General features: G+C 48.7%; 1 protein-coding gene across 2 annotated transcripts in view; it reads left to right on the top strand.

The window, feature by feature from the left end:
- LOC149353669 (uncharacterized) overlaps nucleotides 1-23,541 on the top strand; it is a 124,637-nt gene that overhangs the window by 70,413 nt on the left and 30,683 nt on the right. Inside the window, exon 1 of one of the 2 annotated variants that reach the window (XM_089582713.1) lies at nucleotides 13,792-14,005. The exons of the other annotated variant lie outside the window; for it this stretch is intronic. The gene's annotated coding sequence lies outside the window, so the exon portion shown is untranslated. Of the gene's footprint in view, nucleotides 1-13,791; nucleotides 14,006-23,541 lie in introns of those variants that run through there. 2 annotated transcript variants of the gene reach the window in all.

Here is a 23,541-nt window from a genome sequence, read left to right on the forward strand (position 1 = left end):
AGCGGCTCATAGCTAGCGTGCCGGGGCTGCCGCGCGCTCTCCATCGCCTCTCTCCCTCCTCGTTGCTTTCGCAATCCTCCAGGTTTAACCAGAGCTAAACCACTGCCATTTTTTTTTACCAGCAAAATAAAAAGCATGAGTTGCTTTTAAGCGGTAACCGCATGAATCGATGTTCCTGGCGACGCGACGTACGATGGCGGCGGCCGTAGCCGCATGAAGCGACGAGACTTGACGACAGAGGGGCGCGTTTTTACTGTTGATCTGTTGCCGCCGCCTCACCGTTCCGTTACCTCGCGTCATCAGAGATGTATAACGGCAAGTACGCCGTTTTTAAAACTAAGCAATATAAAGTACGAGAAAAGCACTGATGCAATTTTTTCTGGTAATGCATTGCATTTCTAAGGGGCACAGAGTGGTGGTGCCGAACCGCGTTCTGTGGTGCTGAGACTTGCAAGAAGTGACGTTTCAACCGCCTTTCTTGTTATATTATTCCTACCAAGCTTTCACTGAACTATTTGGATGCATGGCTCAGACGTAGCGAGAATCGGCAGCTTCTTCGCCGAAACCGCGCTAGAAAAAAATTAGTGGACCTAAGCTTACCGGCATAGCGTAGCAGGCAGCGAAAGCTGGTTGAAATTAGCGGCGTTCCCGGCAGGTAAGGTCAATCTGGCGCATGTATGCAACGAGGGCGGTAGCGCGGACACAAGAATATTTACAGGCGTTTTATGCACGCGACCAGCCAACCTGACACACAAATAACCACTTGGATTTGCTTTTCCGCCGTTTCGTGCACGTTAGCTACTTGGCTCTGGCCTGCTTGTTCCGAGCATGTTTAGCTATTTGGCTTAGCCTCTCTGTTTTGCACTGGTTTGGACACTGCGCTTCGCCGCTTTATGAGCCGGCACCACCGCTGATGATGTGGTCTTGCAGGTTCAGCTTGGATATGAACACCCGTCGGAATGGAGAATATCCACTCTCTCGGTCATGGAGAATCTACGAGCATCTCACGGCGCACACTTTTGCGAAAAGCCATCGTGGTCTCTTTTTCGCACTTTGTCAACGCGGCATTGAACTCCACAGCTGACTCCTTGTGACTTTCGCAAGCCTCTTGCGGCTGCTGCGGCTGCTGTTAGGCCCGTTTCACATGCTGCGAAGTTCACCGCTCGACTCTGCGAATTCGTTCGGTCTGCGGCTGGGGCGGGCAGACGACTTGCGAACGGTTTCCGTCCGGTTGAAATTCATTCGCAGACCGAACGAATTCGCACTGTGGGCGAGAAAGTTCGCAGCATGCAAACTGGCCTTACGCGCTCAACCACCGTGTTAGCGATCCTCCTCTTCACCCAATTCAACCACCACTCTAGTCTCTTCATCTCGCATGCTTCCATGGCGAGCGAGCCGCCGGACCCTCGGCCAGCCGCGGTGCCGCTGTCTGTGAATCACTCCGACCTTCCTGCCTTGCCCCACGGCGCGGTTCTCTGTCTTTCCTTTCCTGCCTGTCCTCCTCGTTGCACCAGCTTGGGGCAAACTTGTTTTCCCTCTCCTCCTCGATGGCGCGCTCTGCTCAGCTGGTGCCATAGCAACCGGCGGTGCTTGTGCCCGGCTCTCTCCCATCGGCTGGAGAGAGAGAGCGCATTACGGCTGCCGTTGTACTACCCCCTAAATGGCTTGCATTGAATGCCTTGTGTAAAGCTATTACAGCTGCCGCTGTAAAACGAACTTGACATGCAAAAAAACTAGACCGAAAGTTACATACCTTCAAAGCCTTCTGCTACTGGCTAGTCTAACGAGCTGCTTCCGGGCGATGAGAGAAATTCTCTACTAACCAAAAAACTGCGCGACTTGATGAGCGACAGTGGTTCCACGGTCCTCAGCTCATCGCGCGATGCCGTCGCGCGGCGTGTCGCCGCGAATTGTCGCCACCTACGTAAGTATCGGCGTAAAATTCTTACAAGAACGTGAGCGTGCACTTGTGCTAAACGCGAAGCGCTTGCGACGTTATTTGGCAGCTGACGACAGCGCAAGCACATGGCGGCCTTCTTCGCAGACTTACGCACTAGCCTGGACGAGAGGCGCTACTACCGATTGCAGGATGAGCCTACAATGTCAGGATAATCATGTCTCTCACTCGCGTTCTGTATACTTTTTTTTTCCGTACCGTCTCTGAATTCTTTGTCTTCCCTCCCCACGGAACATTTGGCGCTTCGCGAACACGCCGTAGGAGGCTTTCCTGGCGCCGAGAGCAATTTCGCAGCTCGGCACAGTGCGTCTCCTGCTGCACAGTTGGGCAATTCAACAGGGCGGCGTAAACATTCGGCTGCGATGGCCTGTGAGACCTTTGTTAATTTTTACGCGGCGTACGGTGCGAGCAGTTTCGCTTTTTAGCTGTTAGTATACGTCATTAAAGGTGTGGAGAAAGTGCGATTGCTTGTTCGCGGGGCCGTAAACCAGGCTGAAGGAAGATGCAGCGTATGCGCGTGCTCCCTGTTTTGCTCGTCGTTGCAAGAGTCGCGTTGCGATGTTAGAGCGTTCAGCGCGGACTACCGGCAAGCTGCGTGCGCTTTGTTTGCCGCGCTTTTGTGGTGCCTGGGGCGTCTTTACGCGGTGGAGGAAGAGCCGCCAATCATGCGTGTCTTTTCATTGCGCAAATTGTCTCGTGTGTCACGCGTTTTGCTTGAGCCGTTTTGCCTTGACGGCGTTTCCTGACGCCTCTGGCAACTTTGCGGTTCGGTGCCTGGAACGTAATTGCCTGTTACGACGCCATGTAGCTGTTAAAACTGAGCACAGGTCGTCGCTTAATTAGTGCTTATGTAATACAAGGAGGCGTTTCCTTTAGCGTTCTCTAGGGATAGTGGTCGTCTCTTTTTGTGGTATGTGGGATTCAACGTTTCGAAGCTACACATAAGGCTATCAGGAAATACGTAGTGGAGGGCTCCGGGATAATTTAGACAACCTGAGGTTCTTTAAGCTCACTGACATCGCACGAGAAAAAAGGGACGAAAAGGGACCGAGAGGTCCTACTGCAGACTAACAGTTGGTCGCCTAGGAAAGGGGTGCAACAGTTAACCTCTGGGAGCAGCCGTTTAAAGAAAAAATATAAAGGTTCCATGATTTTCTTGGGAATTGAGAGCGAAATAGTTTCCGGCAGCACTGATAACAATAGAGAAAACAGAAGTAAACATATGCAAATATATGAGGATTCGAACCTACGGCTTCCGTATTGGTGAGCGAGCGCGGATGTGATTAGGCCGCCACTACAGAACTCTCAGAGTGGGAAATAAAGGCCTTATATACAAAGCATACACATTTTTTAATTCTACTACTCGCAGTTTTCGCAAACGTATTGCTGTTTAGAACAAAACATGGCGATTTTGCTGTCATATACTTTCGCAAAATGCTGCGGTAAACCTTAAACCTTACGCACAGCGGTCTAAATCGAGTTTCTGGCCAAGAATTGGCTGGCGGTTTAACATTAATGAGCACGAAATATTGTGCGAAAGCACGGCTTTTTGCAAGTGGACACCACTGTCATGTAGCTTAAAGTGCGATTGAGGTGTCCATTGACCCAAAGGAGCCAGCTATTCGCCTTCCCTTTGCTCAGAATCAATGGAGCCTGCAACGTTGTCAACGCCGACGCCAATGAACGCCGGCGGCCTATTGCTGCATGCAGCTCGCATCTCTGTCACCATGGCCACGTAGCCCAAAGCGCGATTGAGGTGTCCACTGACCCAGGGAGTCAGTTATGCGTCTTTCCGTTTGTCGCTCTTTGAGAGGCTTCACGCAAACAGTGGGATTTTGCAGGGTATGAGGCTAATAGTGCTTTCGCACTAAAGTGAGTGTTGAACCGTGTATACTTTACCCCCGGTACTTCGTAGCCACAAATCCTTTCTTTTGTCTTTGTTTTTTTTTTTGCTGATAGGATGGTCTTATTTGTAGCAAATAGCAGCTGCACATTATGACCTGTTGAAAACGAGTGTAGAAACCCGTGATTCACTTCATTTCTTTTTTGTTACTGGCCGGCGGCGGCGATAGGGATTTGATTGTTTGCCACTTACCGTTTCGTTAAATGTCGCCGATGCTTACACAGCATCGTATAAGTTCGTAAAAGAACGGCAATGATATTAAATTACGTATATTTGCTTAACGCTAACTCTTAAAACACACATTCGACACTTATTGAAGCGCGTAGTACACGTTTGTGCACTTTCTCAGCTGCCGGTCGCTTCGGTTCCACGAAGTGTTTTCATCATGCAGAAGGGTCTATCCGCTTCAGCCCAGACAGCGGCGGTGCCTTCACTGGCCTTATACGACGTTCTCCGCTTCGAAGAATCGAGCACTATTGCAGTCGAGGTCTTCTCGCGGGATTTTCGTGTGCTGCTATGCTGCGGTTCGTTCCTCCGCTAGTGTCATTCTCAGAAGTTAGTCAGTTGAGTCAGCGCACGGCACGAATTTGTGGCAAGGGGCGTGCTGTGTGCAGACTTAGGGACTAACGGTGAGTTCTGAGGACTAAAGTTGTCTTTTGCGCCGTTTTTTTTTCTTAGAGTGTGCATGGATGCTTTTGTATTTCGCCGCCATCGGAATGCGGCCGTCGTCGCAAGGCTTCGTGTGTGGAAAATTTGCGTTGACGGACTGAATTCACTCACATCAACGACAAATAAAGTTCCGATTTGACATTTCATTTATTTGCATAGTGTTCAAATGCTTCAGCCATATGTTCAGCAGCGATCAGTTTTCTTCTACGGTGGTGGTTCTGAGCTAGTTCAATCTCTTATACCCCTGTCACGCGGTCATCTCGAAGACCTTCGAACCGACAGTCTATCGACTCACAGGACATTTGAGCGCTGCGACACGGGCGGCTCCAATGGCCATCGAGTCAACAGTCTATCGAGTCAACGGAGCAGCGCGAAACTCTAACCACGCTGGGGAATAAAATCAGAGCAGTATTACCTTTAAAAGATGTGGAGCATCGAAACATACAACTTACTTTCCAGAGAAAAAGTGGCTGGCGGTTTAGCACTGTTAAGCACGAAATATTGCGCGAAATCACGTTTTTTCTTCAGGCGGACACCACCGCCATGTACCTCAAGGCGCGACTGAGGTGTCCACTGAACCAAGGAGCCAGTTATGCGCCTTTCCTTTCCTCAGAATCAACAGAGCCTAACCCTTCCGCTGATCTTGAGATGCTTCCCGCGTGTGGCAGCGCTTACGGTTGTGACATGGACGAAGGATGCCCCCTCCCGGTTTCGCGAAACGCTTCGCCCCTCGTCGGCGTCTCCATACACCGCCAAGCCCGTTGACCATCACTATCCTCAGTAGCGGCTGCGACTCGCCTCTTTGTTCTGCTGTAAAATTTGACAGCCCAGCCACGGAGCCAAAACACACGCACACAAACACACGGTGCACAAACATGTGGCTCTCCGTCCGTCTGTCTTCGGGGCTCGGGGAAAACCAGCCGCGCACACAGCACCTCTCTCCCAAGTGTGCCGCATAACATCTTGCAATGAAGCACTCACATACCACAGCGCTCGTCACATCTGTAAGCAGGATTCCTGTACTGACGCGCGCGACAAGTGTCCTCCGTAATTTTTCCCCCGACAGCTCTCGTCCGCAACCTGGCGAGCGGCCTCAGGACATTGCATAGTACGTCAGCAGCCAGCGCAGTCCCCCATCTACGCCGCGCCGCCAGTCGCGATCGCCTTCTGGGTCCCGTTATGCCAAAGCACAACGTGGGTCCTCGAGCCCTCGTCAGGAAAACAAAATCCGGCGACCTTTCGAGACGAAGCCGCCGAACGCCAATTCGCCGAAAAGCTTCCAACGCTGCATCGATCGAATCGCCGCCGACGTCGAACGCCGAATCGCCCAACAGTTTTCACCGACGCGCCGCCTGAGTGACTTCCAAACGGCATTGCCAGGTCCTGGTCAGGGCAGTATCTCTTTGGGCATCCCTGCTATCGCCGACACGCCGAAGGTCAGCGCGTTAGTCAATGCAGGTGAGGGTTACTCCGTCCTTAGCGGACGCCTTACGACGACACTGAAAAAAATGACGACGCCGTGCGCAGAGTCAGACATACATACGTACGGCTGGATGACATACATGTCGCACCACTGGGTATGTGTATAGCCCGCGGGTTACGGCGCGTGGCTGCACATTCGTCGCCACTTTTCTCGTTCTACGTGAATGCTCTCGCGATGTCATCCTTGGCATCGACTTTCTTCGGGAGCACGGTGCCACAATAGACCTCCCGAATCGCTTGGTGACGTTTTCCACCGAAATTGCCCCAGAAAAACCTGAGCCCAATGGCTCCCGATCCGCCGATGATAACATCAAGGTGCCACCACGCGCCAGCATCCTCGCTAGAGTTACCTGCGACGAGCCACATCGGAGACTTCGGGCTGTCGAACCTAAAGTCTCCCTCTTACTCAGTCTGAGGATTTCTATGGCACGATATCTTCGCTTCCTTCATGACGGTCGGACCGAGGTGGTCGCCACCAATTTCTGCAATGAGCATCACCATCTGTTCCGTGGCATAGCCATAGCTTACGTCGACCACGTTCAGGAAGTGGCCGAATGCTTTGCTTGCCAGGAAACCACGTCTGGAATTGAACTGAGTGCGGTCAACGATGTCGACATAAATCCAAGCCTTCCGCCCGCTGAAAAGAGCAAACTACAGGGCCTCTTGCTTGAGTTCGGTGCGTGTTTCAGGTCGTCGTCTAAAGTGCGACAAACATCGATCGTCAAACACCAGATCATCACGCATGACCCATCCATCAGAAGCCCTATCGTATGTCTCCGTGCGAGGAAGACGCTGTCCAAGAGTATTAAAAGAGATGCTTGCAGATGGCGTCATTCAACCGCCAAGCAGTCCGTGGTCATCTCCTGTCGTCCTTTTGAAGAAGAAAGACGGAACACTGCGCTTCTGCGTCGACTATACAGGAAGCTTAACAGTGTGGAAAAGAAAGACGTCTATCCACCCCCGTGCATCGACGACTCCATCGACCGACTTCATCGAGTCAAGTACTTCTCTCCGTTCGACCTCAGGAGCGGTCATTTACAAATAGAAGTTGATGAGAAGGACCGTGAGAAAAGTGCCTTCGTCACACCGGACGGGCTCTACGAATTCCGCGTCCTCCCCTTCGGGCTCTGCTGCACTCCTGCAACCTTCCAGAAAATGATGGACACTGTTCACAGAGGTCTGGAGTGGCCGACATTTTGACGACATAATCATTTTTCGACAACTTTACGGAATATCTGCACCACCTCAAAAAACTGTCCTCGAAGCCATTCGGTCCGTCAGCCTCTCCCTCAAACCACAAAAGTGTCACTTCGATTTCGCAGGATTGAAGTTTCTCGGTCACGTCGTGAGTGCTGACAGCGTCCGAGCTGACTCTGAGAAACTTGCCACCGTTGCGGCAGTTACAGTTCCCATCGATAAAAAAAAAAAAAACAGACCGATGGTTTCTGAGCCTCTGCTCCTACTACCGTCGCTTCATTAAAAACTTCGCTCAGCACGCCAGCCCTCTACGCTCCTAACCCGGGATGATGCACCATTTTCTTGGGACAGCAGTGGTCTTTCGACGAGTTACTACGCCGGCTCCCATTCCCTCCGATACTCGCACATTTCGACGACGATGCCGACACACGTATACAGTCTTTGTCAAAAATACACAGCCCAAGGGGTTTGATCCCAAGCCGTGTAGCGGGGCTCTTAAGCACATTTGACAGCCCTAAGCTTGAGAGGGTTGAGGACGCAAGCTCCTCCCGTTTTCGTGAGATTCCTGTGTATGCCAGAGGAGCCCTGCTGCAGGGCTCAGAAGCAGACCCCTTGGGCTGTACACTTTTAACAAAGACTGTACAAACACAGGAATGCGAGCAACGCCGGCCTTGGCGCCGCTCTAGTTCAGCGGCAAGATAGTGTCAACAAAGTAATCCCCTGCGCCAACGGCGCACTTTCATGCGTTTTATCGAACTACTCTTCCAACGAAAAAGAATGTTTAGGGGTAGTATGGGTCGCCGCCAAGTTCCGCCCTTACCTGTATAGCCGACCGTTTCGCGTCATCACCGATCATCACCGGCTTCGAACATTGGGCATTACGCCTGCAAGAATTCGATTTCGCCGTTAACTATGAGGCAACCCGAAACTTTCTTCTATATGATCAGTTCCATCGCCAGCTATCCTTCATTGTTCACATGTACCACCACAGAATGGTTTTCCGAACGTATTGTAAAGGTCTCGCTGTCCTTACGCGCTCATTGAAGCCTAACCTCGAGCTGGATGCGTGGCATGGCCAAGGCGCTACCCCTCTTCGTCACCGCCCTCGCGTACTTGTGGAGAGCGCACGATGAGCGAACACGGCCGCGCACATCGATTCGGCGGCAGACGACCGAACGAGAAAGCGTCAAGGTGCCGCGAAAAAATTGGTTGTCTCTTGAGCGTGTTCCAGAACTGGCCTTAATGCCTACCGTTTATGGGGTCTCCAGAAACGACCCGTATTATAGGGTAATGTACGATGGGCATTACCGTACGAAAGAGAAATATTCAGGGTGTATGTAAAGGCGTGCATTTATCACAGTGCTGCCTTCGGGCCACGTCGCCCACGTCGCAGCCTTCTGTCTCATAATATTACTCCAGGGCATCCAGCGATAGCTCCAATCCATCTTCCTTCATCCAAACCTAGCATAGTTAGCAGTGTATTTTAAAGTTTGGCCCAAAGGGGATGTTATTTGCGAATAGACTTTCCGCAAGCGAACGAATATACAGTGCGCTTCGCATCCCTTGAGAAATCCTAGAAGGGTTCTCGACTGAAATTTATTTTACAGCGATAGCTGTTAAGATCACGTCTCCCGCTTACGCGGCGTCGACGATGATGTGCGTAACGCGAAGGAGTGCTAGGGGGAAAGGGGGCTTCTAGTGTTTTATGTCGTGTTGTAAAGCGAGAAAAAATGAAATAAAAAAATGTAATCAACATTGCCTTGTCATAGGAACCAACTCTGCCGGCTAAAAATAGGCAAGAGAAGTGTGTAATCAGGCGTTCAGTGCATTTTGTCAATTCCTATAATTATGCTGCTTCACAAAACTTGCGCACGAGTTAAGAAAGGGCTTGTGCGAAACTACGGGCATTTATGAGCACTTTTCGAACTTTTAATGCCATGTCACGTTCCTGGAGGCAATATCGTCTAAACATCAGATGCCGCTTTCTCCTTGAAACTGTCGAAGTTCGCCAGTAGTGCTTCTATTATAAATCACGAAAGTAATTTCCGCCGATCGGGGCTCTCAGTTATTAATCGATTCTTCTATAAGCGCTCGGTTTTTGGGGGGCCTTTTATTTCAGCTAAAACGCCGTGGTCGTCACGCTTAGTCGCATTGAATACCTTGTTTAAATCCGCGAGCTTCACTACGTTTCGCAGGGCCCCCATTATATCACACGAATTATGAATTGTCGTTGAAACGCCTCAAGCGGTAGGAGCATGCGTGCGAAGGAACGCTACATGATGATAACTACTGCCACGATGGTGATCTCGAACTGAAAGGAACACCAGATTCGTATTGAGCGCATAAATTTTCACCTATATTCATTAAGATATTTAAATTCGTTTATCGCGCGATTGTGAATAATGAATTTTTAGGTTCGAAAGCGGCCCCGTGGATTACGACTAATATGAATGGCGCAGTGGAAGCCTCCGGAATAATTTCGACCTCCTGGGATTTATTGATGTGCACAGAAGTCCCAGCGCACCGCCGTTTCTACGTTTCGCTGACATCTACATGCTTCAGCAACGCTTCAAGAGCTGCGGCTGCTGCTTCACTCATGGGCTGCTTCGCTCATGGGCTGCTTCCTCATTCGCTGCTTCACTCATGGGCGCAGTGAACTGCGCGGATGCATCAGAGCTCATCTTCGCGTAGTTTTTTTTTAACTTATTTCATCTAAATGCGACCGCCGCGACTGAGACCGAAACGGCGAATTCGTACTCGGCAGCCGAACGCCACAATCACTGAGTCACCGCCGAGGGTAGAAAGAAAAAAAAAATTCACCCCCATCTTCCCACCACTGTTCTCATTTTTTTTTTTAGAAAAGTATACTGTAAATGACTTGTTTCTTACGAGCTTAGTACTTCGCGAATTCGCCTAAGCTCGCATTTTAAAAATATTTCGCGAGCACTAAATTTCTCGGCGCAGACGGGGCAGGCCCTTTAATTCTCTCTGCCCGAAGTTCTGCAAGCTTTCTATCACTGCAAAGGCAGTTATGTGGCTCATGCAACACGGTGCCTCACTCTCGCGGAACAGAACAGGAACTCAGCAATGGATACGACGAAAATTCGTCGGTTTTTTTTCAGCACCCGACTGTGAGAAAGCAAGAGAGCCGTTTCTGGAAAAGATCGAGCATCCTGTTCGGCAAAAAAAAAAAAAAAAGAGAAAAACGCGGAGCTGCCACCGCATTTTTCGTTTCTAGTTCCAAATAGGAAACAATTTGCTCATATCAAACAAATTCGTTTGCCCAATTGTAAGTCGAGCAAAAAAGCAGTGCAGATAAACCGAAGCGATCTTAGAAGGGCGTAGTACGGTTTGGAGAAGTTTACTGTTTTTTTTTATTTGTTTTTCTTTCCACATTGTTGTATTTATGCATAGCATATGTATACATACGCGTATTAAAGTTTAAGATGGCCATGGCGTCTTTTTACGACCTGGGCTCTGTGTTCGCCCCACATTTCTGGCGACATTGAGAGGCTAGTCAAGTCCATTCAGCATCATTGCTGTTCATGAGCACGCAGACAGGTGGTCCTAAAGGTACGGCAACCGCGTCCACAGCAAGGCCTAGTAGCTGTCTTTGAAAAGCTAAGGGCATCTATGCACGTCATCTAGGCATTTTTATTTTTTGACGAGCGAAGGCCTTGGTTACTATAAGGACACGTTCACAAAGAACACCCTCTACCAACCAAGCCCCGTCCAGTCACCATGTGGCTTATGCTGCATCTAAAGGGTAGGCCATAAATCCGCCGCTGCCGTTATTACTACGTCGAGCAAAATTCAGCGTGCCAGATACAACTGACGTCTCTCAAACTTTCGCGCTGAAGTTGGACCCACTAATAAGAGTGAAAATAAAGACGGAATAGAAGAGGAGAGATTGCATACTTGTTTGCATTTTTTTTTGGTGATGCTGCCTGGTCGCCTGGCGACATCAGCCATTGCATTTCGCCCATGATCAGTCATGTACTTGACGAAAAAAAAAAAGGTAAGAGAATGACTACGCAAAGCAGCAAGAAAGACTCAATTCAGCTAGTCTCTCTATCAGCAAAATTACGTTTTCTGCGATGAATAATTTAGTGCTCATGCGACGCGCGAATGGCACTGACGCCTCGCACACTCAGCGCGCACATGCGCACAAAAAGGAAAGATGACAAGAAAACGTTCGTAAGTTAATCGAAGTGCCTTTACACACTCATCCTTCCGACCCCATCAACCGTCGGCAAGAAAGCATTTCTGTCCGTTCTCTTCTGTCCTCGGACGGTTTACTTCCATGAAGCGTTTCACCCGGCCGAAGCTTTATTTAGTCCTCGTCGGAAGAAGCGAAAACGGCAGCCGCCATGAATTCACTCAAGACCACAGGAATACTTGAAAGTGAAAAACTAAAAGAGAGCATTATAACGGAGCCCGCACTTGATAAAAAAAGGCACTTGCGCGTAATACAGAAAAACACAAGCGCGACCATGGCGAGGTTTTAACACTGCAAATATGAGAGATAAAAATACAAAGGATAAACAGGAAAATGCCGTATAGCCCCGCGCGGCTTCAGAGTAACGAAACTCCTTTTGTTCAGCAGGGGTCGACTCGCTTTAAGGGACGACTCATATCAGTGCCAAATCATCCACGAAAATTATTTCAAAGAAGTAAAAGTGGGGAACAGCTGGTGCTGGCGGATAAATTTTTATGCTCATAGCGCCGCTCTTTCATAGGAAGCGAAGCTGAATTATTGACACTCCTTGGGACTTGTCGACGTGTATCAGATTTTACAAGGCAGAACCATAAGTAACGATAGGATAGAAAAAAAATTTAGGGCTGCAACGTATCGTAGCTGGGTTTCTTGATTTTTTTTTTTCCATGTCGTGAACGGTGCAGCTTTTCTGTGTTTCTTCCTACCGTGCCCCTAAACTCAGTTATCATGGATTAGATTGAGAAGATACTCGTTGCAAACACGACAACGCTACCTATAGTTCAACCGGATTAACTACCAAGCGACCCTGCAGGCAATAACGTTTTTCTCTCCCGCTTTTACTCACATCTCTACAGTTAGTATGACACGTACAGTCACGAACAATAGTTTGAGGGGATGCGGATTCGTGGAAAAAAAAAATATTTCTGCGTGGTCAGGAAAAACCGGTCAATCAAAAGCATACAGTCACAAGAAGACACGCGTGCTTTATAATGAATACGAGCTGGCTGGCTAAAAGTGATTTGTAAAAGTGCTAGACTTCGAGTAATTGTGGCGTTATCTCAGTAGAACTCGTTCTGACGGTGGACTAATCGAAATGGGCTCAGTATTTAAATACGAGTTACGGGCAAGACCTATGCGCCTTTTCGCGTTCTTTTTTATAAGATGGCAGTAAAGTCTCCTCTCTGCTGTTGTGCCGAGCGCATCCCCGGTCGGGTCCACAGTGCCATCTCACAGACCCATTTGAGTGCATCACGAGCGACTGCCTTCCCGGAAGGGCGTCTCAGAGACGATTGCCAGTTGGGACGTCCCACAGGCGACAGCCCGGTTGGGCGTCTGATCTCTCTGTACCAAGCTAAGCCATAAGCTTAGCTTAGCCGGCCTTTTTTTTTTCTCCCCGACTTGACTGTCCTCCGTTAAATAAACTGCACAAACATCGCTCCATGTCCTGATTTTTTTTTTATTCGTGTTGCATTAGTCTAGCGCAATTCGGGTAAAATCAATCAAGGAAGAACATTTTTCGCAGAACGCGGGGTCTGGAATGTCGAAAGGAAGCGCCTAGGGAAAGGCAGCGCAAGTGTTTCCCTCACTTACCGTAATCAACACGTATCGCGCTCTGTCCCCTCGCACATGACACCCGAGTCCGCGTGGTGTGGGGGAGAAACGGCGGACGAATGGGGAATGCAGGTTGCAGAAAGAGAAAGGGGACAGCATGAAGAAAAGCAGCGGCGGAAGCAAGCAACCATGGCGGACCTCCGCGGAGATAGCGCCCGATACGGTCAAGTGAAAGACAATGCAATAAAGGAGTTATAGCCGTTTTTCGTTGTCCCTGGTAATGGGAACGGGGGAAAATACGGCCGGCCATTATCAAAGGGCTCCGTCACCTTCGGCGGCATGAGCAGCCATCGTCGGGTAGCGGCCGTATATGTACGTGGCTCCGGCAGCGGAGTTACGGAGGGAAGGAAAAGAGAATACAACAATAACATACAAAAAGGGCAGCGCGAGAAGATGTCGAGACGCGAGAGATAAAAAGAAATGTACATGTAAGTAACGGCGGGCATCCGACGTAAACGGGCGCGCAAACCTGCGGCGCAGACAGGAGTGCACACGCAGCGAGCGACGAGGGAAGACGGTCAAACAATAAGCCAACACACATACACGGCGAAAGGTCGCCCAATATTGTGTTCGAGGAAAGAATGAAGCGGGAAGAAGAGAAAAAAAAAGGAGAATGGAACAAAGCTGTAAAGAGTGTACCGCCACAGGATAGAGCGATGGAGCAGAAGGAGGCCAGCGACAGAGCGAGACTAGAAAAGACGTACACATATATCTGTGTGCGTGTGTACCTGCTGGGGGCGCGCTAAAGAACACGTGTTCTTTCTTGTTGGTCGGCGTGCGAGCGCTCCCGCGCAGCGCGGTGGCGGCTTCCGCCGCGCCGGCGTTTAATGGCGCCGTTTTCGCAGCTGTGTACGTCGGCGGCGCCTGCGTGCCCCTGGGTGTAATTGTGTTGCCCGCCTCCGCCCGGGCTGTCCTCGATAAGAGACGGGCCGCCGCCGGAAGGGTGGAGACCCACCGAGGAGAGCAGGTCGGTTCCCCTTGTCTCTCTGCCGCGAATTTCTCGCTTCTCGGCGGCCGCCTCTAAGTGCGCCCCATTAGACTCGTTACAACCGTTCGGGACGCGCGCTCTCACACGCTGGCTGCTGTTGCTGCTCGGGAGGAGGAAAGCGCGCCGCAGTCACTCGCGTGCGTTCTGTTCATTGCACCCTTATCGCCGCACTCTTAAATAAGTGAGACTTTGGAACGAACGCGTAGCTCAGAAACGTCGCAAAACTAAAATACGAAAAAACAAATAGCGTATCGAACCACAGATGAGAACGTAGAGAATGAGATTAAGAATGAGAGACAAGCAAAGAAAAGGAGCATTGCGGGTGGGATTTGTGTCCGGGCCAGTAGAGCACAGAGTGCGATGCCAATCCAGGCGAGGTTCTCGGGGTAGCCGGCCATAGCCGGCATCTCGTGCGTACCCTGACATGTGAACCATATGTGACGCGTGGTACGTTGGTGGACATCTCTGCTCCAACGTACAGCAAATCATGCTAGCTCCGCCGTGGCCGCTTCACACGCTCTGTTTTGGCGGCTGGAAGGAGTCAGCGAAGCGCGGCACTCGAGAGCGGCTGGCAGTCAACGATGCAGGCATTCCAGCGTGGCGGGAGCTGCTACTGCGTTGGGCGCGGAAGGCGGCGTAAGCGAAAGCCATGAGCGACATCGACGCGAACGCATTCTTCAATTTCAGAGGAACGGGCTTTTCTAGTGCGTTCCGCAGAATATTCGCGAGTTCGTAACTGCAAAGTGGCCCAAGCGAATAGTTCCAGCATAAACGGTAACGCTTACTAGCAGACTCTAGTAATGTTTAAGAAGCAATTATTGCAATGATGGCAACGAAAGTGACGGATTTACCCATGCCTAATAACACCGGAGGAGGCGGAAGGAAAAAAAAATATTGAGGAAAATAATTACAAGCTGGAGAAACAAAACAAATGCATCAAAGTCTTAGCGCACGAGATAAGCATCTGCCCTCTGTCATTTCACGTCGTCGCGCTGTTTTTCTTTTTGTCTCGGGGTGATCTTTGATTTTTAACTCGTCGGAGGAGTTTCTTTAAGTTCTCTCAAGCAGCTTTGTCAGCTAGCGCACTTGTACGCCAGCTGAGCATGTAGTGCACATGCTAGTTATTGTGCTCGGCGTAGTTTCAGCTTTGAAAAGATGAAAAAGACGGGCATCAAAACCGTTATTTGAAGACAGGCCCATTAAACGTACCCCGGATTCGAACATGACCCTGACGTATAGAGTGTTCCCCAGGGTAGAATTATTTCATTCGACGAATGAGTCTCAGTGATTCTGGACGTGTATTTATATCGAATTGTTATGTTATATATATTATGTAACTAATCGCGTCATTGCGGAGCCACGTAGTCAACCGACATGGGGCAACCGGAAGCTGTTCGCTCTCACTGACTTATCAAGCACCTCAGACAATCTCGTGTGCGCAGAGGTACTTTTTTTTTTCTTGCCAAAAAATGGTGGCAAAAGTTAAATTATAACGTACCCGGACTCTAAATAATCGGTGTGGGGTGTCTATAGCTGAGCATAGTACTAAAAATAACAAAATAGTGGCATATTTGTTAGGAGTATTAACAGGTTTGTTTTCGGGGGCGACCACTACTGGTACTGGCCGAAAACACCCTGGTTTAAGTGGAGAGAAGAGTGACAAATTAGGCATGTTAAGGACGGCTTGGCGTTAAAGGTGCACTGAAGAGGAATCTAAACTCGTCTTTTTGCCGTGGGAACTCGATCTACTCGTTCCGAGCATTCTTAGAAACTTCGAATTATTTCCCTGTGCCGCCGATTTCCCTACTTTAAATCGGATTAACGGCCGGCTTCCGCCTTTTTTTTTTTTAATTCCCCGCAGACGGTAGGAGGAGTCGACCAACGCATGGAGTGCCGTTAGGCAGTCGCGTGGCGGCTTTGCTTTCGCTTTTATTTTGTTTGTTAGGTTCCCGTGAATAAATAGGTCTAGGCAGAGACTACATAGCTGCAAATCAGGCCCACGAAATTAAAAATACGCGTGGACTCTTTGCTTTCGCCGACCAGTATGTATCACCCCGCCGATGGCAGAGCGGCAAGCCGCCACGGGACTGGTTGAAAGGTTGGTCCACTCCACCCACCGTCTGCGGGGAATTCAAGAATAAAAGGTGGGAGCCGGGACGTTTAATCAGATTTAAATTAGGGAAATCGGACGCACAAGGTAAATTCGAAGTTTCCAAGACCGCTCGGAACGTGTAGGTCGAGTTCGGGCGGTAAAAATACGAGTTCAGATTCCTCTTCAGTGCACCTTTAAATAAATGGGATCCCATATGACTTACCAGTGCATGTCCGGCGCCTTCTGCATTGGTGTCTCGTGACTGGGACCTTGTGGCGCAATTTGGTCGGTGTACTGCCAGAGGAAATTACTATGCGGGGGGAGCTCAGTGATATTTGAGCCTCGTACGGTGTTGAGGAAAAGCAACCTGCTGATGGTGGTAGCCGGTTTTTGCGACATACCCACCGCGCGAAGGCACAGGCAAGGGATGCTGGGCGTTGGCTACAGGGCCACGCCAGCTCGGGCGTAGCAACGGCCGGGCTTGAGGGAATAGAACGTGAAGATTGTGTAACGTCGGTGGCAATTGCAGCGTTCAACTGTGCAGTAAGGGTCAGATCGAAGCGAGTGCGAGGAAGCGACACCACGGATCGCTGGCTTCCTTGATGTCATCTCTCACCAGCGCCGATGTTACCGCATTAAGGGTCCGAGCCACTGAGTGGGTAACTAGGGAAGCAAATGTTGGCGACACCCATGCGGTGACAGGAAGGTGGGGGGGGGGGGGGGGGGGCAATTAGTGGTATTGAGGTGGCAAAGTTTCCGACCGGTAGTCTCGACCTGACACGCTACCGGTCTGCCACGTTGGCTTTTAAAGCAGCCCTTGAAAGTTTCCGGAATGTCGCCACATTTCGGAACCGGTGGTCGCTGGTACTAGAGCGATTTGTTTTCATGAACGTAGAGTGAGAGAGTTGGTTTTTAAAATTATTTTACGGGTTAAAGGGAGAGATTTGATACGGGAAGAGGCTGACTCATTTTACACCGCAAAGTGCACTTCGAAAAGTACCAAAAATTGTTTCTAACATCGACAATTTGTAGTAGCCGCGTGCATCAATGCAGTACACAACTCTTGATGCCTTAGCGCTTATGCTGATCGTTACATTGAGCGATGGATGATGTCTGCGTGTCCGTGAAGATTAAAAGGGTGCAAGCAAAAGGCGTTGTCGTGACAGTAAAATATGCGGAGCAACCTGTCTGCCACTCAGTTTAGAGCTGGGGGTTTTTCTTTAGATGCAAAGCAAATATTCGCAAAACCCACTCTTTCCTCTGACAGTCCACTACTCCCTTCCAACTTTTCGTTTGGTCGCTTCTTTTGAGCTGAATTCAACTCTTCTGCCGGGTGCTCCATGCAGGCGCTGTTGTGATGGCAGGTTGGGCAAGTGGAACTACCTGTGTCCACTATGTGTAATCTTGTAACTTTCCATGTGCCATGTCTTTCAAGTTAATTGTTATTTTTAAATATATTTTTATTTACACGATACTGCATACTTCATATGAATCTAGCAGGATGGGCAAAAACAACTATAAATAAATTATGTTCTCAAAGCCACGAAACAATTTGAAAAAAAAAAACAATAAAATTCAGCACAACACAAAACTCAATACTCAATTCAATACAAAACAATAGAAAGATGAGACGTGTACAGTTCTAAAGAGCTGGCACGTACTATGCTATCGTGGATTAGCGCACAGCCGAGAACTAGGTGTGGGATTCTTCATCAGTCAGTATGTAGCTGGCAACGTATGTGAAATATACAGTATTAAATAGAACGTGGCAGTTATCGTACTTATACTTAAGGTAGACAAGGTAGGTAGGTGCGAAGGTAGGCAAGCAGTATGCTTGAGACCAGGCAGTAGGCTACTATAGCATAGGCTCTATGAATAGCAGAGGAGAGTTATTAGTAGAGTTCGTAGAGAGGAATATTTTACGGATCATGAGTACCTTCTTCCGCAAACGAAAAAACAGAAAGTGGACGTGGAAGAGCCCCAATAGTGAGACTAAAAATGAACTAGCCTTTATACTATGCGCTCACCCTGGCATCGTGCAGGATGTGGAGGTCCTAGAAAAGGTGTGTTGCAGCGACCGCAGGATGGTAAGGCCTCGAATTAGCCTAAACTTTAAGAGGGAACGGAAGAAACTAGTGAGGCGGAAGTCCGTTAACGAGTTAGCGGTAAGACGGAAGGCAAAGGAATTCAGGATCTCGCTGCAGAACAAATATTCGTCTTTAACTGAGGACGACGGTCTTAAAGTTCAAGTAGTGAATGATAATTTCGCAAATATATCGTTACGGAGCGCGCAGTAGAAGTAGGCGGCAGGATGCTTAGACAGGATAGCGGCAAGCTCTCTCAGGAGACGAAAGATCTGATTAAGAAACGCCAAAACGTGAAAGCATCTAACCACATAGAAAAGCTGCCGCGTTGGCTCAGTGGTTATGACGCTCAGCTGCTGACCCGAAAGGCGCGGGTTCGATCCCGGCCGCGGTGGTCGAATTTCGATGGAGGCGAAATTCTGTGCGGTTCTGTGCACTGTGCGGTTTCAGTGCACGTTAAAGAACCCCAGGTGGTCCAAATTTCCGGAGCCCTTCACTACGGCGTCTCTCATAGCCAGAGTAGCTTTGGGACGTTACACCCCCATAAACAAAACTAAACCTAACCCATAGACAAAACAGAACTGTTAGACCTATCACAGGTAACCAAAAAGCGCAAGGTAACCGACTTAAGGAAGTTGTTTTAATATGGAGGGAATCGAGCATGTTCTAAAAAACAGAGGTAGCCTAAAAGCGGTGAAGATGAAGCTAGGCATAGGCAAAAATCAGGTGAGAGAGAGAAAGGAATTTTAATGAGGAAAAGGTGGAGAGGTCGGCCGGTGGTAACATGGCCCTGGCCTGCTACTCCACAGAAAATCAGGTGTATACGTTAAGAGACATACAGGGCAATGTCGTTAGCAATATGTATAAAATAGTTATAGTGGCCGAACAATTCTACACAAATCTATATAGTAGCCAATGTAATCACAATGTTAATGAGAGAGGCAGTAGCGCACAGCAATGGGACAGCCACCAGTAACGAAAAAATTCGGGGGCACTTTGGCTCCCTAAAGTTCTGCAAGGCGAAAGCGATTTCTGCGCACTGTTTTTTTTTTTATTATTTTTTATTTTTCATATTTTATTTTTAATTTGATTTTTATTTTTGTTCTTTCTTTTTGTTTTTTCTCTGTATTTTTAAATTTCTTTTATTTTATTTACTAAACCCATGCATTCACTAGATGCGCCTTTATTCATGCGAAAACGCTGAGCCTTTGTGGCGGAGTGGTAGCGTCTCAACTTCAAATGCCGAAGGCCCTGGTTTGATTCCCGGCCTCGGCAGTCTTTTTCTTTAAGTAGTGACGGCGAAACGTGAACACACTTGCTAACATTCCTTGGTCACAACAGCATGGGGCATTAAAGGCTTTCGCCTTAATAGGAAGTAAAGAAAGCCTAAGGAGCAATGCCGGTGAGGATCAAGTAACGGCAGACCTGTTGAAGGACGGTGGGGAGATTGTGCTAGAAAAACTAGCCACCTTGTATACGTAATGCCTTATGACCGGGTGCGTACCAGAAGCTTCGAAGAACGCTAAAGTCATCTTAATCCATAAGAAACGAGACGTCAAGGACTTGAAAAATTACAGACCGATCGGCTGTACGGCAGAGACGGACCGATCCGTCCGTCTCCTATAAAGTATTTACTAAGGTAATCGCTAGCTGAGTCAGGACAACCTTAGACTGCAATTAACCGAATGATCAGGAAGGCTTTCGCAAAGGCTACTCGATAATAGACCATATTCAAACAATGAACCAGGTGATAGAGAAATGCGCAGAATATAACCAACACCTACACACAGCCTTCATAGATAATGAAAAAGTATTTGACTCAGTCGTAATCTCAGCAGTCATGAAGACGTTGCGGAATCAGGGTGTAGAAGAGCCTTGTGTAAAAATACTGGAAGATATCTATAACGGCTGCACAGCCACCATAGTCCTCCATAAAGTCAGCAACAAAATTCCAACAAGGAGGGATGTGAGGCAGGGTGACATGATCTCGCCATGCTATTCACCGCTTGTTTACAGGAGGCATTCCGAGGCCTGAATTGGGAACAGCTGGGCATAGGAGTCAATGGAGAATACCTTAGTAATCTGCCATTCGCTGATGGCAATGCCTTGCTAAGTCATTCAGGAGATGAATTGCAAAGCATGACCAATGACTTCGACAAAAGAAGCCGAACGGTTGGTCTAAAAATCAATATGCCGAAAATCAAAGCAATCTTCAACGGTCTCGGAAGAGAACTACAGTTTACAATTGGTAGTGAGGTGCTGGAAGTGGTAAAGGAATACGTCTGCTAGGGGCAGGTAGTTACCTCAGGTCCCGACCACGAGAGTAAAATAACTAGAAGAATGGGGTGGAGTGCATGTGGCTGGTTCTCTCAGATCATGAATGCAATATCCCTCAAGAGAAAAGTATATCAAATCTGAATCTTACCGGCACTCACCTATGGGCAGAAAGGCGGAGGGTAACGAAAAGGGTCCAGCTTAAAATAAAGACAACACAGCGAGCTGCGTAAAGGAAAATGATAGGTGTACAGGAAGAGTGCGGAGTGGGTCCGGGAAAAAACGACGGTTAATGACATTCTAGCCGAAATCAGGAGGCAGAAATGGCTTGTGCAGGGCAGGTAATGTGAGGGCAAGATGGTCGTTAAGGGTGACGGACTGGAGTCTAGAAGAAGTCAAGCGTAGCAGGGGGGGTGACATAAAGTAAGGTGGGCGGATGAGATTAAGAAGTCTGCGGGTGTTAATTAAGAACAGAGTTAATTGGAAAGATACGGGAGAGGCCTTTGCCCTGCAGTGGGCGTGGTCATGATGATGATGATGATGATGATGATGATGATGATGATGATGATACTGTGTATTCCATGCGCGACCTTCGGAGGATTCGCTGCTGATTTTTTTTTCTAGTCGCTAGTCACTAGTCAGATCGGCAAGCCGGTCAGCCCCGGTCGCTGTGTTCGTCCTTGCTTTCGGTGCGCACACTTTTACCAATCGCCGTCGTCTTCGAATGAATAGCTCGTCCCGATTGTTTCGTAGTGTGTTGTACGTGGGTCTCACTATTAAATTTAATTCTAATCAGTAACCATTTTATTCAAATTAAAAAAAAACAGTGATCACACAGATGAGTGTCCCGAAGTTGTTATCGAAACCCTTGATTAATAGTAACAAAAAATGATAGAACGTACAGGCAAAAACTAAAATTGGTGTGATGCAATAAACGTAAGAGAATAAACCATTATGATAATGTAACTAAGCAATAAAAAGTACGAACTTTGAATATAATAGAAAACGTGTCGATCAGGTGAATCAACGAACATATCCAAAACCAAAAGCTTCCCCTACAAACTTGTGCCGTTTCGCTCTATTTAAAAAGGACTGTTAAGACAAGCTTGAAAAAAAAATTAACAATAAGCAGGGTCTAAAAGTATATTGCAGATTATTCGTGGGGTAAATCGCTTTGAAAGATGATTTTCACACTCTGCGCGGGCGGTCGTTGACAACAAATCGTTGTTAGTCGCAAAGATGACACGATTATCATTTTGCATGTAAAAAGAACCAATAAAATCAGACGGAAGCTGATTTTTTAGTTGTCTAATAAGCATTCTAGGTGATGATAAGCCTCATAAGTGCGAATTTCACAGATTACGTTGCGGTCTATCTACCTGAGTAATATAGGCTCAGTAAGTGTGATCAGCTGTGCATTAAGGCAGATTCGTGTGGCGTCCAATACGAGCAGAGACTGCCTACGCAAAGTGTTTCGGGACGATGACACGGGCGTGCTTTTCAGTATTACTTTAGTTTTTGGCAAAAGCCCACTCTGCGGCATAACCGGACACGAACTTAGATCACACACTGAATTTGACGCATAGATATCTAACCAATACGCTTCAATCATACAGTCCTAAGGGGTTCAATTATATAAGCAATGCGCTTCAGTCATACACCTTGATGTACTACACAGGGCTAGAATCGTCCACAATGTGCTCTCGTGCGCAATACCATTTGTCAAGTGCAGGAATGATCCTTGGAGTTAGCTTGCGGCTTCGTGTTGATATCCGTACACAGAGTGGTAACACACTTTCCTTGCGTGCTGAGAGAATTCAGGTGCGCGAATTATTTGCACGTTCACTGCATGCCTGTAATATTGGTCGGACGGTGGTAGTACTTCGGTCAGCGTCACGGCTGCAGCTAAATCTAAGCTGTCACGGTGTCTTCTCAAACGGATTTCTGTCAGCGCCCTTTAATACCCCGGCGCTCCGCGCTAAACTCATCATTTACCTGCTACCGTTTTCTTTATTCAAGTCACGCAGTAGCACGGAAAGTTCTTGAGAAAAAAAAACTGGCAGATTCTCACGAGAGGGACAGAGAACTCGGTGCGCACTTACCGCTTAAAGCTGCGCCTCTTACAGTCCAGTTTAATCCCCGCCTTCGCAGTGCCAAGCGCGAAATGTACGACTTCGGGAGCACGTTGGAACCTATATGCGGCGTAGGGGTCAGCGAGCATAAGTTTCCTATTCATAGCCGTCGTCCACGACTATCGCCTATATAGGGAGTGCGCAAAGGGTCGCCGAGACGTGCTTCCCATACGCCCCGGGCTGCACGCGAACTGAGAGCTGCAGTTGCGCCCTGCTGTTGAAGCGGTATACGTATAGGATTTGCGTACAAAAACGAAATGACAAACAAGCAAACAAGCAGAACGAGACGACGCGTATAGCCCTCATTAAAATTTCGCCTCCATGCGCTCCCTCCTTTGAATTTATTTCGCCTCGGTGCGAAATAAAATTCAAAGATAAACTTGCAGTGACCGCAGAGGAATGCACGTCTGAGAAACGACGTGAACAAGGAAGGAGAGGAGATCGGCCCCGTTTCGAAGAAAAAGAGGGAGGAAACGGGGGGGGGGGGGAGCGGGGGGGGGGGGGGGTCATGAATTTCAGACTCGCGGTATCGAAAGCTCAACTTGTGATCGCGCGTGCGCGCACCAATTCAATTGATTTCTGAAGCACGTAATAATATCGTTACCTCGCGAAGCCAAGCTGGTCCGGCAGGGGCGGAGTGTCCCGAGGCCGGTGCACAGTGTATGCCGGCCGCGCGAAAGAGCGACACGTATACACTGGGCGCTCTTCGCTGGCGGGCTAGCACAGTGGGCGCGCGGAATCGACCAGCTGGAAGGGCGCTTTCAGTTTTCTCCATTTTTTTCCCCTCCTAGTTCCCATGGCTGCCGGCACCAGTCTTTCTTTCTTTCTCTTCGTCTTTCCTCTCTTTGTGTTTGCCCGATATCGACGACGGAGAGAGGGCCAGGTGGACCCCGCAAAGAGCCGCGCCCGTTTGTCGGCCGCTTATACCGACGC

This window comes from Amblyomma mixtum, chromosome 3 (genome assembly GCF_055824585.1).
Source record: "Amblyomma mixtum isolate Tamu chromosome 3, ASM5582458v1, whole genome shotgun sequence".
Taxonomy (NCBI): domain Eukaryota; kingdom Metazoa; phylum Arthropoda; class Arachnida; order Ixodida; family Ixodidae; genus Amblyomma; species Amblyomma mixtum.